Genomic DNA, 18,845 nt, shown 5'->3' on the forward strand with positions numbered 1-18,845 from the left:
TAAATCCCTCATGACGAAGAGAACAAACCTGCCGATGATACCCTAAGTTACCCTTTATAATTTTTGGAAAATTCGGGTTGTTTTATAATTTATTATAGTTTATAAGTCAAAACTTTCAAAATTTCATCTCGAAAAACCTGGAAAACTCAGGGAATTTCATTTTGAGTTATGAGTAGACACCCTGCAAGGACAACATGGACAACAGCTTTCCTTTGAGGCTTACCAGACTGATAAGAGAAACGATGGACGGCGTGCAGAACAGCGTAAGGGTTTCGGGTGAACTATCCAGTTCATTTGAATCTCGACGGGGACTACGACAAGGGGATGGATTTTCCTGCATACTATTCAACATCGCCCTGGAAGGTGTTATGCGACGAGCCAGGCTCAGCAGCCGGGGGACCAAATTCACGAAATCCGGCCAATTTGTCTGTTTTGCGGATGATATGGATATTATTGCTAGAACATTTGGAACGGTGGTAGAACAGTACACCCGCCTGAAACGTGAAGCAGCAAAGGTCGGACTGGTGGTGAATGCGGCTAAGACAAAGTACATGCTGGTAGGTGGGACTGAGCGAGACAGGACAAGCCTTGGCAGCAATGTTACGATAGACGGGGATACTTTCGAGGTGGTAGAAGAATTCGTCTACCTCGGTTCCTTGCTAACGGCTGACAATAACCGTGAGCCGTGAAATACGAAGGCGCATCATCAGTGGAAGTTGTGCCTACTATGGGCTCCAGAAGAAACTGCAGTCAAAAAAGATTCACCCCCGCACCAAATGTACCATGTACAAGACGTTAATAAGACCTGTGGTTCTGTACCGTCACGAAACATGGACGATGCTCGAGGAGGACCTGCAAGCACTCGGAGTTTTCGAGCGACGGGTGCTAAGGACGATCTTCGGCGGCGTGCAGGAGAACGGTGTGTGGCGGAGAAGGATGAACCACGAGCTCGCTGCACTTTACGGCGAACCCAGCATCCAGAAAATGGCCAAAGCCGGAAGGATACGATGGGCAGGGCATGTTGCAAGAATGCCGGACAACAACCCTGCAAAGTTGGTGTTTGCTAACCATCCGGTTGGTACAAGAAGGCGTGGAGTGCAGGGAGCACGATGGGCGGACCAGGTGGAGCGTGATCTGGCGAGTGTTGGGCGTGACCGACGTTGGAGAGCTGCAGCTGCAAATCGAGTATTATGGCGGCAAATTGTTGATTCAGTATTATCATGAATTTGATGTTAACTAAATAAATGAATGAATAGTTTGTATGGGAAAACAGTTTTGTGCATTTTTATTGTCCGATACTGTACTTAATACTGTTGAGCAAGCTCCTTCGAATGCTCTTGAAGATGTCTTCTCATGGACTCCATTCAAGACTCCATTCAGATGGAAAATGGGACTTGGAGAAGGCGAATGAACCACGAGCTGCATCAGCTGCCGAGAGAACCAACCATCGTCCAAACCGCGAAAATCGGGAGGCTACGGTGGGCAGGTCAAGTCATCAGGATGTCGGATAGCAACCCGACTAAAACGGTTCTCGAGAGTCATCCGACCGGTACAAGAAGACGTGGAGCGCAGCGAGCTAGATGGGTCGGCCAAGTGGAAGACGATATGCGGATCTTACGAACTGCGAGCTTCGGGCACTGCCTCCCAATCACTTATTGGCATGGCAATTAGTGTGCAGTCGGACTCTTGACGGGTCGGTCCTCGGCCGACCGAATACGGTAAGGGTGACCGTAGCACCTTACAAATGTCAATTTCTTGATTTTGCTTTGGCTGACCAAGCCATGTGGGAAATTACACTGTTGAAAATGCTTTGACATCCATGTGTACAACAGAACATGTGCTCGATGAACAAATTGAGATTTGAAAGCTCTCGACAATTAAAAATAACTTCCTCTCCCGCTTTGACACACATGTGCACGACAGACAATGTGTTAGATGTTCATCTAATCCCATACGAAGGAGGTTTGGATTGTGAAAAGAAGATAACCATGTGCGATTGTGGAATCGAGTTCAGTTCTAGGCCTACTGGCGACGGAGATAGTCGAGTGACTCCGTAGCTTGAAGGAATAGAAGCGCCCGTCTAGCGAATTGGGAGTCGTGAGTTCGAGTCTCACCGGAGTACGTGGGTTTCTTTTCATAATTTCAAATCTCAATTTGTTCATCGAGCACATGTTCTGTTGTGCACATGGATGTCAGAGCATTTTCAACAGTGTAATTTTCCACATGGCTTGATCAGCCAAAGCAAAATCAAGAAATTGACATTTACAACATAGTTTAACAAGACTTTTTTTTGCTTCTTGTTAAGTTCTTGTTAAAAATTAGGACATGTATCTGTATAATGTGTTTATCACTTGTCAAATAAGGCAAACATTAACAATTCCTTTAGAGACCTCTCTGAATATAGCTTCTACCAACAATAATTTCAAAGATGCCATTACAGACTTCTTCAGTGATTCTTTCGAGGACATTTCGTGATGACTTCTCCTAGAATCGCTCGAGGAATAACGATATCTTCAATGTTTTTTTTTTCAATTAATATGTTAGAATCATTTGAAATAAAGGCTTTTAAGAAGGAATCTATGAACCCATGTAGTAATGCCTATATGATGTGCTGGAAGCATTCTTTGGTAACTGGCAGACAATTAAACGTTTCAAAATAAATAAATAACTTTCAATAAATATTTACAAAAAATTGCAATAAATAAGCGTCTAAATATATTTACGCATGTCTATATCTATGAAAAGAAATGCAGGCAATCAAATTCTGAACTGCACATATATGGACGCTCTCTACACGCTAACGCCGCTCAGCACTAAAGTGCATAATTTCCAGACTACACCAAAAATGTGTAACCCTTGCACATTTACAAAATCAGCTCCAGTGTCCGCAAAATCATTAAATTCGCAAAAATTTGTGTACGCCAATCTTGCTATGTTAACTAGTGACCTTGGAAAACAAAAAAAATCAACATTTCGTATCTAGACGAGTGTACGAGCTGTTTTTTGAGAATGTGTAACTATCACACATTTTTGTGTGGTCTGGAAATTATGCACTTATGAGTAGGTCTTACACATTTTAGTGCTGAGCAGTTTTAGCGTGTACCGGAATATCGCTTGCTGTCCAAATTTGCTAACGTTCGTCGGACTAAAAAAAAAGCGATTAAAGGGTGGTACGGCCATAATTTGGTCAAACAATTGTTTTCATAACTTTGGACTGCTTACACCAAAATAGCTGATTTTTGGACCAGTAATAATGCATTATATGTAGCTAATGCCATAAAATTTTCATCAAAATCGGTTTAGTTTTTGCGGAGATATTGTTGAATCCTGAGATCTGCAATTTTGTACAAAGAGGCTTCAAAAATAAGAACACATTTTTACTGTTTTATTTATAGAGCCAAAAATAATGACCCGAATTCAATGATTTTTTTTCTGTATATAAAGAATGCTTGTCCAAATGCTGTGTAAAAATTTCATTCAATCTAATTTTGCCGTTTCAAAGTTATATTTGTTTAAGTGGCACCCTGTCAGTTTTTTTTCATATTCAAACTGCCACAACTTTGGAAGTATTCATACAAAATGGCTCAAAATTTTACTTAGATCATATTTGTATAATAGTATTATACTGTAAAATTGTTATATGAATCAGAGCAGTATTAGTTGTTTTATAACCAAAAGTGTGCTCTACTGATCTTAAATTGTCAAAGATTTACTGTGGAGCGTCTTTGTGCGAAATTCTGAAAAGGCAGATCGTTGCACAGTGGCGGGCCTCCATACAAAAGTCGGACAAAACCTCAAATGTTAACCTAAATTGCTAAAATTCACAGGTTATGATGATTTTAGTTCCCTAAATCTATTTGTGATATGGAGCTTATCATATATTTTGATTTTACTATATTAGGGTGGTTCAAAATTTTGAAATCTGCTGATTATGGAAAGCATGTAAAAATGATCGATAATAAGCTATCACGTTGCTTTCACATGTGATTTCTGAACGTAGGTTTTGATTAACCTTTTAATTTGGGGGTTTTTAAATCATGTATTGATATTCAAATAAACTATAAATATGTATTTGTTGCTGTTAGGGTGGTCCAACATCTTCAAAACTACATAAATCATTAGAAAAAAATCGTTTACCTACGTTTTCTTTCAATGGATCAATTCAGATACATTCCAATGTTGGCTGACAAGAAATGGTCTATTCTCAGGGACTGCCCAGTGCCCATAGACCACGTGACATTTTACGGTGGGTGCACGGAGGTGTGTTAATTCAATCGTTATGGGGTCAGATATTCTTATATAGTGAACTGCGTAAAATTTGAACTGGTTTTTATCAATCTCGTTTCAACAATTTCATATATGCTCTTCCAAGTTTGGGTTTGCTATCACTTGTCGAAGCAACCGAAACAACCCTATCTATAAAGAATCGGCAATTTATATTCGCAAGGGAAGGGAGTTTTTGATAAACGATCATCAGGGATCGGTAATCATATTTATGAACAGTAGAGTTCCAGTAAATATTTTCAAAATCTTTATCACTCTGTGTGTCGTTCAGTAGAAATGTGTTTAACGAAACTGCATGAATAACATACAATAAAACTTCAAGTTTCAAAAATCAATGTAAGGAGTTTTACTAAAGAGCCTAAAATGTTTGTTTCATAAAATTGCGATTAAAATATTCAAAGATTGCCTGGTGATCGCGACGTTTACGCAGAAAAATATTTACCGTAGAATTTAACGCCGTTTTGTGATTTTTTTTATATTTTGTAGAAAAGAAACACGTAGATGTCAACGAATTCGTGTCACTATATATTGAAACTTCGATAGAAGTTCGTGAAGAGATTGCTTCCAAGGTTGTTGAGCAATTCTAACGATTAAATGTGGGCTTCGTGGCCGAGCGGTTAGCGGCGTCAGTCGTTAAGGTGTCTCGTAATCCTCGGAGTGTGGGTTCGATTCCCGCTCCAGTCGGGGAAAACTTTTCGTCAAACGAAAAATTCTCCACAGGGCCACAGGGTGTTCCATGTGTTGTCCGTTGTCCAATGTTAGTCATGATCAGTCTGTACGGCCTCTGGCCGAAGACGGTGTAGTGTCTTTTTTTTTTAATGAATCGAAGAAACGACCAGTTTAAGAAAATCAATAAGCAATGGTTTGTAGTTATTTTTACATGTTTTTCACGGGTGTTTTTGTCTTTCTTTTATTTTGAAGGTTAAAAGAGTTAGTTGTATTTGGTGAAGCAACATGTGGGCAGTGTCTAAGAAAATAAAGGCTTATTCATACTTAGTCATCACTCCTTTCCTCTCCAGCTTACTGTTTTTAACTGGAGCACCCACCTTTTTGTGTTTTTCTGTCAAAGAATAAAATAATATTAAAAAAAATAATAATAACAATGTTAAAGCTGTGGCCATTACATTATCAGACACAACCCCCCCTCCCCCCCTCCCCCCTCCTTATGACCATCTCAGTTGGTGAAAGTCTCTTACAAGAATGAAAATGACTCTAAATTGTTAGTATTCTGAAGTTAATTTGACCTATGTTGAGATTAAATTTAAACTTAACAATATCACTTCCTCCACAAACATGCGGCTCCATTGTGACCTGATAGAACAAACAAAAAATTTTCGCTCTTAGCGCAAAAATGCGCAAACGGTGACCTATATAGCCAAAAACTAGACAAAATTGCACGTCAGATCCGGGATACGGCGTCGTTTTCTGATGTTTCCTAAACAAGTACTGGATCTCTTTAATACGAAGTGTTTCTCCAAAATTTCATAAAAGTCAATATGTTTGCATATTGTGAAAACATAATAATTTTGTGATTGAATTCCAAACAATCCCTGAAATGTAATGGTTATTCATACCCAAAAACACAAAAAATATTGTCACATTATTCAAGTCTTCCTAACTTTTACAACGAACTCATGAAGGAAGCTCATAAAATAAAGACAATAAATACTAATATTTTAGCACATAAAACTTCAACTTTGAAAAAATCCACAAAACTCAATTTTCGACCAAATGACTTGAAAATTTGGGGTTTTCTTAGTTAAAGTATCTATAATGGAAGAAAAATATTGAAAAAATAAAATTTTGAAGTCGATTTTTGAGGTTTTGTCCGGCTTCCGGCCACTGTGCGTTGGTGTTATCTATATATCAACCAATACTTAATGAATTTTGATGGAAATTTTATGGCATAAGCTACACATAATGTACCATTACTGGTCCAAAAATCAGCTGTTTTAGTGTACGCAGTCTGACGTTATGAAAAAAAAATGTGTGATCAAAATTTGACCGTACCACCCTTTATAGCTCTGTTTGCAATATACTAAGCGCATCGGATATCGGAACATTCGGCGTTCTTTTGCCGCCATAGTTTCTCAAGGGTCAGAAATTATTTTGCATTTAAGTTTATTTTTAGTTCATTTTTCACTGATTCATTTTTAGAAATTTCCATTTTTTTTCTTCTAATGCTCTTTCAATGCGAAAGTTATATATACATAAGCCCGATTTTGTTAGAAAATATTCGATGTCTAAGATAAACTTTAAAAGTTAATTTTTGAAATAGGTTTTGGTATCTGTCATGATCCATGCCGTCAGTAAAAAATCTAGTAGAAATACCTATAGATTTTTTTGGGAAAATTCAACAAGGTATTGATTTTCTTTAAATATTTCCCCAAATACTTCACGTTCAATTCAATTGTGGAGTCCCAACAGAAGCTCTCCTAGTTATTGTTTCAGGAAAATAAATTACAAGTTAATAACGAAATAATATTTTTCATCGACATGTGACATGATTGCCATGCAACACAGCAATCAGATACACTCTCGTAGTCGGAGATACTGTCTCACAGAGAGCAGAGCATGCCGTCATCTCTAGCATTCGCGCGATACTTCTCAAATCTGAGCAGTGTATCAGTTCGGTACAATTTTTTACTCCAGCCAAACAACTAAGGAATCAGTCACGTTGCACTTTATAGCTATTCCACCGGCCACTGGTGCTATAAAAATGACGTCAGGCCATGCAGCTTTTCTTCTTGTATTACATTTCTTGCATTCGCAAAGGTGACTGAGTTGCGATGGACTTTTGATGATTGTTGTGGTTGAATTTTGGGGGATCCCTCTGTATAACAAGGATACATGACGAGTTTTGCATACATTTTGGCCAAGCACGTACCCTCTCTGAAGGGAATTGAGATTGATCACTCTACTCAATGTTAATTAGCAATTAGTCCTTGTTTAATCGTTTCAAGCTTATCTGAAGACTTGCAGCGACTGACTGTCGTCTGCTTCAAACCCAATAGTATATGATAATTAGTGATTTACGGGCCATAACTTACGTCTAGCTGTGACGATGACAGTGCCCGATTGATTGAGGTGAAAACGGTAATCAGATCTTAATGCGGAAACATCATCGATCCCTTGGGCGAAATTTTAATATTCATCGCCTCATTCCCTCTACCGTATCAAGATCTAAGGATCTTCTCGCGTCGACTCGACGGCGGCCGCTAGACATAATGGCTGCGTTTGTTCTTCAGCTCAGCGATGATTGGCGTTCTTTCTTCCTAGCACAAAAGATTCCGCGGGAAATTGCATTGAAAGAAATTCCCCAGGTCAAGCATTGTGTAGGAGCCACCGTCAAGAATTAAGCAAACAACACAAACCGCAACGCATCCTTACAGCAATTCCGCACGATACAATGAACTGGCAAGCTTGGTCATGCGGCGGGTTTCCTAATAAATAAATGCAGAGACATATTTGGATGATCGAGAGTGTAGGTGGGATGACTCATGCGATCGTGGCTGAGCGACTTTCTCTAAAAGTATGGCTGTAGCGATTAATAAGGCTTCTACATACATTTATTTGTTCAACATCACATTTAAGGTAAGGTAAAAGTGCCATAAGTAATATCACGATCCCAAATTCATCCTATTTGGAAACAAGCGATTACGGACCGTTCAGTTCTTTTTGTTTTCATGCGTTAACCCTCGCTCAAAACATTAGGACAAACTTTTTATTCGGCTGATACTCAGGAACAATAAAATATAAAAATAAGTGCTTTTTACTATGATCGATGGGAAGAGTTGTACTTCTTGCAAGGGTAGTTGTCAAACCGGAAGTCATTGCTTGAACCTGATTTTGCACCGGAAATAAGTGTGCCCTGGTGCAATATGTTCTACAGCTGCCTATTGGCTACTTTTTTAAAATATAGCTGTTTATTCTCGGTAGATATATTCAATTGGAATTCAAATCTGGCCTTTTATTTCTTACCGAAACGTGTTTTTACAAAGTGGAATCAATTTTGTAAATTGAGACAGAAACCGATAAACGCCTAAAAGTATGCAATGGTCCTGTAATTATTTGATGGCTTAAAGTATGACCCGTGTTTGAATTCTAGATGGATTAATCACACGAGTGATACTTTTAAAAGAAGGACTCTGGTTTACCGAACATATTCTTCATAAACAATAAACTTCTAAAATAATCTTTTCAGGTCCAAACTGATTATGGAGCCTTGACAGCAGTGCGCCCCGAGTCCTACCGGAAGTACACATCTGGGACCAAGTTTCACATGCAACTCATGCTAGAAAACAACCTCAGCATTGTGTTCTTGCGTTGGCCTACCATTTCAAGTTGTTGAAGAGTTCAGAATTATTTTAAAATGCCAGATTCATAAACGAATTGCCGAAACATTGAACCAGGGAACACCGGTTCCGGTGCATTTCCGGTGCAAAATCGGGATCAAGCATGGACTTCCGGTTTGACAACTACCCTCTACAACTCTTCCCATCGATCATAGTGAAAACCGCTTATTTTTATATTTTAGAGTTCCTGAGTATCAGCCGGTTAAAAATAAAAAGTTTGTCCTGGGGCTTTGAGGGTTATAGTTTGAAGTTAAATAAATCTTATGAAAACGCCTGAAAGTATGCAATTTCAATACTAAATATGTTGTTACTTCCGGAAAACTAAAATTTTGTGCATAAATTTCAATATTTATAAAACTTTTGATGATGAAATCGGGTTTATCGAATACTTGGCAGCTAGAAACATTTATTCCAATATTCATTACAGGTGCGATACAGCTACGGTAACTCAAGTTTGAAAGTGTCTTTGAAATTAGCCTAACACGCAGTTTCGGAAAATATTAAATTTTATGCAAAAATATGTGACTGATTGGCTGTAAAACATGTAAACTCATCATTCAATAACTCTTGAGCCAGATGATGGACATTTTTTACAAACTGTTTCAAGTTTAAAGCGTTATTATTAACAAATAAAAATGACCCTTACGTCGATCAATTTCACTCCACTGATCAATTTCACCCGAAATCACGGTAATACAGTAATTTCTAACCTCATATTGTATCTAGTATTAACGCCAAGCATAAATGCTTGACAATGTATCGCATTGCGTTACAAAACACATTTATGAAAAAATCAATTTACAGTCGGGTCTCCTATAAGACGCTGCCGCCCACTTTACGCCCACCGTGATTCCCACGTTGTCTTTTAACCATTTCAGTTCATTTTTGGTATATGGCTAGCCTATAATGTGAGGTATATATTTGGCTGCACGAAGCTGTGGTTATGAGATTAATCACAGCAGGCGATCTAGTGCATTTATCTGTGCTATGAACTGTCAAGCTAACATCGTTGGCATCAGTGAGTATGTAGCAACCACCACTGCCCATGACAACCAACTGCATTCGCCCTCGCCGCTTGCGAACCGACGTCAGCCTGGGTAAGTTGTGCGTGCTGCATTTGTCGGGTGATTCCTTCCCGGATGCCGGATAAATCCTAAATTCCACATATAATATAGTCTTACTGCAGGTAAAAAATCAACTGGATCGGATGCAAGACTGCTGAGAAAATGCAGTGGGCGTAAAGTGGGTGGCAGTTTCTTATAGGAGACCCGACTGTATTTCAATGTTTATGAAATTAAATTTTTACACTCTTTGGCGAGCGTTCGTGCGAGACAGTCGCAACTTTTCGTTCGTCCGGTTTGTCTCCCGATACTATCCAGTTCGGTGACTATTTTGCAAAGTGCTAGTTTTCCGAGTGATCAAGTGTAGAAGTGATTATCCCTAGTGGGACGAGTGCGGTTGGCTAGGCCACAATTTTTGCCGCAAAAGTTCGTTTGGTTTGAGTAAAGTTCACGTTTTTATTATATCACGTGGCGCATTGTCCGATTATCGAGCACATCAGTGCAGCACCCCCCGCACACCGCGCCGCTCGCGCGGCCGTGATCGGCTTCTTCCAGTGAGTACCCAAGCTCATCGTCGTCGACAGCAGCAGCCCACCGAGAGAAGAGCAGAGAGCGTTCAACCGCCGCACACGACGACGGGCGCTCAGCAGCAGCTCGCTTCCTCCCTGTGCGGGCCATCCGATCGCTTGGACCAGTCGTCGTCGAGCCTGTGGCTAAACAGAGTGCACAAAGATAAGTACATAAAGTTACCTCTCGTTGTTCCCCCCTCTCCACTGACTCTTTGATTAGATTTAATTTGGTACATAAGCAGTTTTTTCTCACTTTTCCTGTAGCGTTAACTTTGTCCCTTGTTTTTTTTTTGATTATTTCTCGTCCCCGTGATAGTATTAGTTTAAGGTTTTTGAGTGCCCCGTGGTGGTAGTTAACTACCACAATGGGCGATGATGACGATGGCGGGGGTACGTCGTACCGCATCAACGAAGCTTTGTTATTGGCATCGGACTGCTCGAGCCAACAAGGCGATGTAAATGCTAATCCCTTTGTCTCCCCTCACCCTGGCGCTTCTGCAATGGACACCAACAGTAAATCTGTTTCGTCGTCCCCCCGCCTCAAGGCCTACCCTCCCGACTTTGGCGGGCCATATGTTGTTTTCTTCCGACCCAAAGGCAAACGTTTGAACACCGTTCAAATCAGCAAGGATCTGACTAAACGGTATTCTTCCGTTGTCTCCATTGACATGGTCGGTACAGCTAAGCTTCGGGTGACAGTAGGCGACCGAAAACACGCTAATGAGATTGTGGCCTGCGAGTTGTTTACACTTGAGTACTTCGTTTACCTACCGAGCGCGTCGATAGAGATTTCGGGGAAGGTCGCCGAGGCATCTTTGACCTGCGAAACGATCATGCAAGGCTGTGGTCGTTTCCATAACCCTTCTCTACCTCCTGCCCAGATACTGGATTGCCGGCAACTGCATTCGGTCTCCCAGGAGGGTGAGAAGAAGGTTTACACACCATCTGAAGAATTTTGTGTGACCTTCTCCGGATCTGCATTACCAGATCTGCTGGCGATTGGCAAACTTCGGCTACCTGTGAGGCTGTATGTACCGAAGGTAATGAATTGCATCAATTGCAAGCAGCTGGGCCACACCGCTCAGTACTGCAGCAATAAACCTCGCTGTGCAACATGCGGGGAGAGACATGTGGACGGTGCGTGTAAAACGCCGCCCAAGTGTGTTTATTGTGGCAGCGACCGTCCACATGATCTGATTGATTGCCCAAGGTACATACAGCAGAAAAAACATCAAAAACGATCGTTGCAGCAGCGATCACGGCGAAGCTACGCCGAAATGCTGAAAAAAGCTGCCCCGACCGTTGAATCCCGTAACATCTACTCGTCTTTATCTCTCGATGATCAGGGCTCTGACTCTGAGGTCGGGGACGGGGTTCCCTTTGTTTTCAAGGGTGAAACGAGGAAACGGATGAGGCTCCAGAGACCCACCAAAAAACCTCGGAATCTGCCTAGCAGCGACCCCCAACCCACCATGACAAATTTCAAGAGTGGTAAGAAAGTCACAAAACGTTCCCCTCCGGGATTCAAAATCCAGGACGAACGAGACTTTCCATCACTCCCGGGAACATCTAAAATCCCAGATGTCCCACGTTTTTCGAATTCTCAACCGGAAAGACAGCATTCGGAGCACCAGGAGCAACCTCAGGGTGTGCCATTGTTTACGCTCTCTGGCATCATAGACATCATCCTCAGCTTCTTCAATGCTTCAGATTCCGTGAAGAACATTGTAAAAGGACTTCTTCCTTGTGTGACCCCTCTTTTGAAGCAGTTGGCTTCTAAAATGCCCCTCCTTGCGACAATCGTATCTTTCGATGGCTAATTTAACCACCGAGGTCGAAGATACGATTTCGGTTCTACACTGGAACTGTCGTAGTATTACACCGAAATTAGACGTTTTTAAATTTTTAGTTAACAATTTACAATGCGATGTTTTTGCACTATCCGAAACATGGCTGACACCTGATGTAACCTTACCTTTTCCCGATTATAATATCATTCGCCTTGATCGATCCAACTCGTACGGAGGGGTGCTTCTAGGGATCAAGAAGCAGCACTCATTTTACAGAGTCGATTTTCATCCGATGACAGGCATTGAAGCCGTCGCATGTGACGGCTCGAGGTGACTATCCGAGGTAAAACCCTCAGTGTTGCCTCCATATATCTTCCACCGAGAACTGCAATATCTCGCAGGGATCTCGCCCACATCTGCTCGGTTATGCCCGAGCCTCGGCTGCTCATGGGAGATTTCAACTCCCATGGTACAGGCTGGGGGGAACTGTACGATGACAGCCGTTCAACTTTGATATATGACCTTTGCGACGACTTCAACATGACAATTTTGAATACCAGAGAAGTTACACGAGTGGCACCTCCAGCTCAAGATGGCAGTCCTTACTTACCTTACCGGTCAGGCTAAGGCCGGGGTGGCCTCTGCTGTACATAGTAGCCGCCTCCATTCCACTCGGTCCATGGCTGTTTGTCTCCAGTTCCGCACTCTGCGTAGGGTCCGCAGATCGTCCTCCACTTGGTCGACCCACCTAGCTCGCTGCGCTCCACGTCTTCTTGTACCGGTCGGATGACTCTCGAGAACCATTTTAGTCGGGTTGCTATCCGACATCCTGATGACGTGACCCGCCCACCGTAGCTTCCCGATTTTCGCGGTATGGACGATGGTTGGTTCTCTCAGCAGCTGATGCAGCTCGTGGTTCATTCGCCTTCTCCAAGTCCCGTCTTCCATCTGCACTCCGCCGTAGATGGTGCGCAACACCTTCCGTTCGAAAACTCCAAGGGCGCGTTGGTCCTCTGCACGTAGGGTCCATGTTTCGTGCCCATAGAGGACGACCGGTCTAATCAGCGTTTTGTAGATGGTTAACTTCGTGTTACGGCGAACTTTATTCGATCGTAGAGTTCTGCGGAGTCCAAAGTAAGAACGATTTCCTGCCACAATGCGCCTCTGAATTTCTCTGCTGGTGTCGTTGTCGGCGGTCACCAGTGAGCCCAAGTACACGAATTCTTCAACCGCCTCGATTTCATCACCGTCGATATGAATTCGGGGTGGCGGGCGCGGTGATTCATCCCTGAAGCCCTTTGCCATCATGTACTTTGTTTTCGACACATTAATGACTAATCCGATTCGCCTGGCTTCACTCTTTAGTCGGATGTACGTTTCCGCCATCGTCTCAAATTTACGAGCAATAATATCAATATCATCGGCGAAACCAAGCAGCTGAACGGACTTCGTGAAAATCGTCCCACTCGTGTTTATCCCCGCTCTTCTTATTACACCTTCCAAAGCACAGACAGATGGCAGTCCTAGAAACAGCCGATTAGACCTCTCAATCTGTTCGAGCTCTCTATCGCTGGAGTGTTCATGGAAGGTTATCCAGGATCCTCATGGTAGTGATCATCTGCCGATTGTTGTTTCTATTTCCAATGGGTCACATCAACCTCCATCTATCGACATCGCCTACGATCTCACCAAGCACATTGACTGGGAGAAGTACGCAGAAGCAATTATCGACGGTGAGCAATCGGTAGAAGTCCTTCCACCGCGGGAAGAGTATCGGTTTCTGTCCGAGCTGATCCTCAGTAGCGCGCTTCAGGCACAACGTCGACCAGTGCCAGGTCCGTCGGTTCGTAGGAAACCCCCGAATCCGTGGTGGGATAGTGAGTGTACAGAAATCTATCGCGAGAAATCCGCGGCGTTCAAAGAGTTTCGGAAACGCGGTTCGGTCGAAAACTTCAAGCGGTTCGCTTCCCTTGAAAGCAAGTTCAAGAACTTGATCAAGGCGAAGAAAAGCGGTTACTGGCGTCGGTTCGTCGAGGGTTTGTCGCGCGAGACATCGATGAGAACTCTTTGGAACGTCGGTAGAAGAATGCGTAACGCGTCGTCGGTCAACGAGGATCGAGAAAGCTCTCCTCGATGGATCCTCAAGTTCGCAAAAAAAGTTTGTCCAGATTCCGTGCCCGTGGAGCGAATAATTCGTGATGTTTCCGACGATAGGGACGACATGGATAGGCCGTTTTCAATGATTGAATTCTCACTTGCTCTTCTTTCATGTAACAATTCCGCTCCAGGAATGGATCGAATCAAGTTCAACTTGCTTAAAAACCTCCCCGACGTCGCTAAGAGGCGCTTGTTGAACTTGTTCAATCAGTTCCTGGATAACAACATCGTTCCGGATGACTGGAGACAAGTGAGGGTGATAGCTGTTCAAAAACCCGGGAAACCCGCGTCGGATCATAATTCGTACCGTCCAATCGCGATGTTGTCTTGTCTACGGAAGCTGTTAGAGAAGATGATTCTCTTTCGACTGGACAAATGGGTTGAATCGAATGGCATGTTGTCAGATACACAGTTCGGTTTCCGCAGAGGCAAAGGGACGAACGACTGTCTTGCGTTGCTTTCTTCAGAAATTCAGCTTGCCTTTGCTCAAAAGCAGCAAATGGGCTCAGTGTTTTTGGATATTAAGGGGGCTTTTGATTCAGTTTGTGTCGATGTTCTTTCCGACAAACTACACGAAAGTGGCCTTTCACCAATTCTGAACAATTTTTTGTATAATTTGCTGTTTGAGAAGCAGATGAGTTTCGCTCATGGCGACTTGACAGTTTCACGAATTAGCTACATGGGCCTCCCCCAGGGTTCATGTCTAAGCCCCCTTCTTTACAACTTTTATGTTAGAGACATAGATGAATGTCTCATGGAAAACTGCACGTTAAGGCAGCTTGCGGATGACTGTGTTGTTTCTGTAACGGGATCAATAGCAGTCGATCTGCAAGGACCACTACAGGATACTTTGGACAATTTGTCTACTTGGGCTCTCAAGCTGGGTATCGAGTTCTCTCCGGAGAAAACTGAGATGGTTGTCTTTTCTAAAAAACACAAACCGGCTAAGTTTCCGCTCGTTCTGATGAGTAAGACAATCACTCATAGCATGTCTTCACAATACCTCGGCGTCTGGTTCGATTCCAAATGCACCTGGGGGAAGCACATTGTGTATCTGATACAGAAATGCCAAAAACGAATCAACTTTATGCGAACTATTACCGGAACATGGTGGGGAGCACACCCGGAAGATCTGATCAGGCTGTACCAAACAACCATTCTATCGGTTTTAGAATACGGTAGCTTCTGTTTTCAATCCGCGGCGAAAACACACTTGCTGAAGCTTCAACGGGTTCAGTACCGTTGCCTTCGGATCGCGTTAGGTTGCATGAACTCGACTCACACAATGAGTTTAGAGGTACTTGCTGGTGTACAGCCTCTGACAGACCGCCTTGCGGAGTTGTCGTTCCGGTTCCTCATCCGATGCGAGGTTCTGAATCCGTTAGTCATAGAAAACTTCGAAAAGCTGCTCGAACAGAATCCCCAAACTCGTTTTATGAGTGTGTACTACTGGTACATGACGCTGGAGGTAAGCCCATCTCCAGTTAACACCAATCGTGACAACTTCTCAGACTTCGACAGCTCCTTTGTGGATTTTGATCTCTCTATGAGGGATGAGATCACCGGTATACCGGAATCTTTTCGTTCCATAGGTATTCCACAAATTTTTGCAAGTAAGTTCGGGCATGTTAGCGGAGCCAGACAGTTCTTCACAGATGGTTCCAAAACCGATGATTCGACTGGATTCGGTGTCTACAACGAATTTCATAGCGCCACCTTCATGCTTCAAAAGCCATGTTCGGTATACATTGCTGAGCTCGCGGCTATATACTACACCTTAGAGTACATTCGCACTCTTCCACATGAGCACTACTTCATTTTTACCGACAGTCTAAGCTCTCTGGAGGCTGTTCGGTCAATGAAACCGATGAAGCACTCAGCGTACTTCCTGAAAGGAATACGCCAAGTCTTGAGTGCTTTGTCCAAACGGTCATACATCATCACCATAGCTTGGGTTCCTTCACATTGTTCAATCCCGGGCAATGAGAAAGCGGACTCTCTGGCTAAGGTGGGCGCTAGCGAAGGCGATATTTACGAGCGTCAAATCGCCTTCGACGAATTTTTTGCATTGGCCCGTCAGGAGACCTTGATCAGCTGGCAACACAAATGGAGAGATGGAGAGATGGGTAGATGGTTGCACTCCATCATCCCACAGGTGTCGAAGAAGCCATGGTTCAAAGGGTTGGATTTAGGCCGCGATTTCATTCGTGTGATGTGTCGGTTGATGTCCAACCACTATTTGTTGAACGCACTCACCTTCCGTATTGGGCTCTCAGAAAGCAATCTCTGTGTCTGTGGTGTGGCTTACCAGGATATCGAACATGTCGTGTGGGGATGCAATGAGTATCATGAGGTCAGATCTGAGCTGCATGAAATTCTCCGGGTCCGAGGAAAACAACAGAAACCCGTTAGAGAAGTGTTGGCAGGACTTGATTTGGAATACATGAACCTGATTTATCAGTTTTTGAAACGTGTTGATGTCAGAGTTTGATGTAGTACGTTCCTTGTTTTCATTGTCCGCCTTTTGGTTTTGTTGTTCGCCCCTGTCTGTCGTCACCCCCCTTCCGTTTGTCCTCTTCTTGTCGTTTTCTACCGATAAAGTCTTTTCTTTTTGGTTCCGTTACAGATATGGACAATTTGTCCCATCAATGTTTTAGTATAAGTTAGCAAATAATTTAGTTTTAAACCCATAAATCCCTCCTTCCCAATTTAATTTTTTTTTTCAATTCTTAACCTCGAAACAGCCGCGAGTACTTCGGCTTCCCAAACTAACATAGTTTTAAGGCAGTAATAAATTGTAAAATGTAAATTCATTGTAAAAACAAAAGATTTCGGCTCAGTTATGCCCATGTGGCGCCCGAGCCTTCCAAATAAACGAACAAGTAAAAAAAAAAAAAGAAATTAAATTTTCATGAATTGCATGTCATTTAATAGCTAAATGATAGCAGATTACGATATACCATTCGATAGCAAAAACTGATTCAAGGTAAAAATCTTGTTTGAACATTTCATGAGGTCGGTCAAGCCGATCAATGTTACCCCGCTGATCAATGATATCCCGTTTTACGGTACCTCCAGAGTTTCCTTAAGGTCTTATTCCATATATTCAGAGATTCCCTTGGGCAATTATTTGAGATTGCTACGGTTTATTCAGAACTTACTTCAGGTATTATTTCATATTTTTTCCAGTGATGGTCAGAAATTTCTCCTGAGATACTAACTATCAGCAATTACTGCAAAAATCACTCCAGAATTTATTCCTTGGCCTTTTTCAAACAATTTATTAAGAAATCGTTCTATGTATACAATACATGCAGACAGGTTCTCCTGTCCTGATTTTTTTTATTCAATTCCTCTAAAGATATACAGGTATGTTCCGTTTTTGTCACTATCCGTTTATATCACTATCCGTTTTTGTCACTATCCGATTTCGTCAACATTTCATTCCGTTTTTGTCAACACTAAAGTTTTTATCAAATTTGTTCCCTCGAACACGAGTTATTCATAGTTTAATATTAATCTTGAGGTATTGCATCCACGAATGAAAGCAACCACCAATGATGACATAGAAGACGTATACGTGTAGTAGTAGCTTTCATTAACAATTTTGTCGTTTTGTAAAATGGCCCAATCTTTTTCCAAGTGTAGAATAAGTAGTTAATCATGATAGATCTATGATAGATGGGATTTTTTTTTTCCTCCCTACCTCCCCAGCAGAGAAAACCGATTGGAAAAACTCTGCTACACCTAGATGCCTCGATCCCCCTGGTACCACTGATGCGACTGCTTCAGGGGGGGCAATGCGCTCATGCGCTTTTCTGTTACAGTGCTCATGCACTTTTTGTCGCTTCTAATCTGTGCTCCTCGTCTGTGCACTTACTCTTCCAGCGATCCCAGCTTGCTGATCGCTCCTCCACTTCCTCTGCAACTCCGTCAGCATTTTTGTGACTGCCCTGCTGATCGCATTCCACGTTTCTTCAGTGCGGCACATCTCGTCGACGACGTTGTTCACGCTTAATGCCGGCATCGATCTTCTTACTTCCTCGAATCTGGGGCAGATGAACACTACGTGCTCCGGTGTCTCCTCCACGTTCTCGCACTCCGGGCAGAAGGGCGAAGCGGCATGGCCAAACCGATGTAGGTACTGCCTGAAGCAGCCGTGACCAGACAAAAACTGGGTTAGGTGAAAGTTCACTTCTCCGTGCTTCCTGTTCACCCAAGTCGACACAGCAGGGATGAGCCGATGGGTCCATCTCCCTTTCTCCGTGGAATCCCATTCCTGTTGCCACTTTGTCATTGAGGCCGTTCGCACCAACGATCTCACTTGGCTGGTCCTCCTCCGCTCGTAGCACTCGATGTCCTCCTGCAAGGTGATGCAGATCGGGATCATCCCTGCAATCACACAAACTGCCTCCGACGATATTGTTCTATACGCGCTCGCTACTCGCATGGCCATGAGCCGGAACGCGCTGTTTAGCTTCACCCGATTTCGCTTTGTTTTCAGCGCCGCACCCCAGGCTGGGACTCCGTACCGCAGTATCGAAGATGACACGCTAGCTAGCAACCGCCTCTTGCTGCTTCTCGGACCACCGATGTTTGGCATAATCCTCGACAGTGCATTAATCGCCT

Source organism: Aedes albopictus, chromosome 2 (assembly GCF_035046485.1).
Source record: "Aedes albopictus strain Foshan chromosome 2, AalbF5, whole genome shotgun sequence".
In the NCBI taxonomy this organism is placed as follows: Eukaryota; Metazoa; Arthropoda; class Insecta; order Diptera; family Culicidae; genus Aedes; species Aedes albopictus.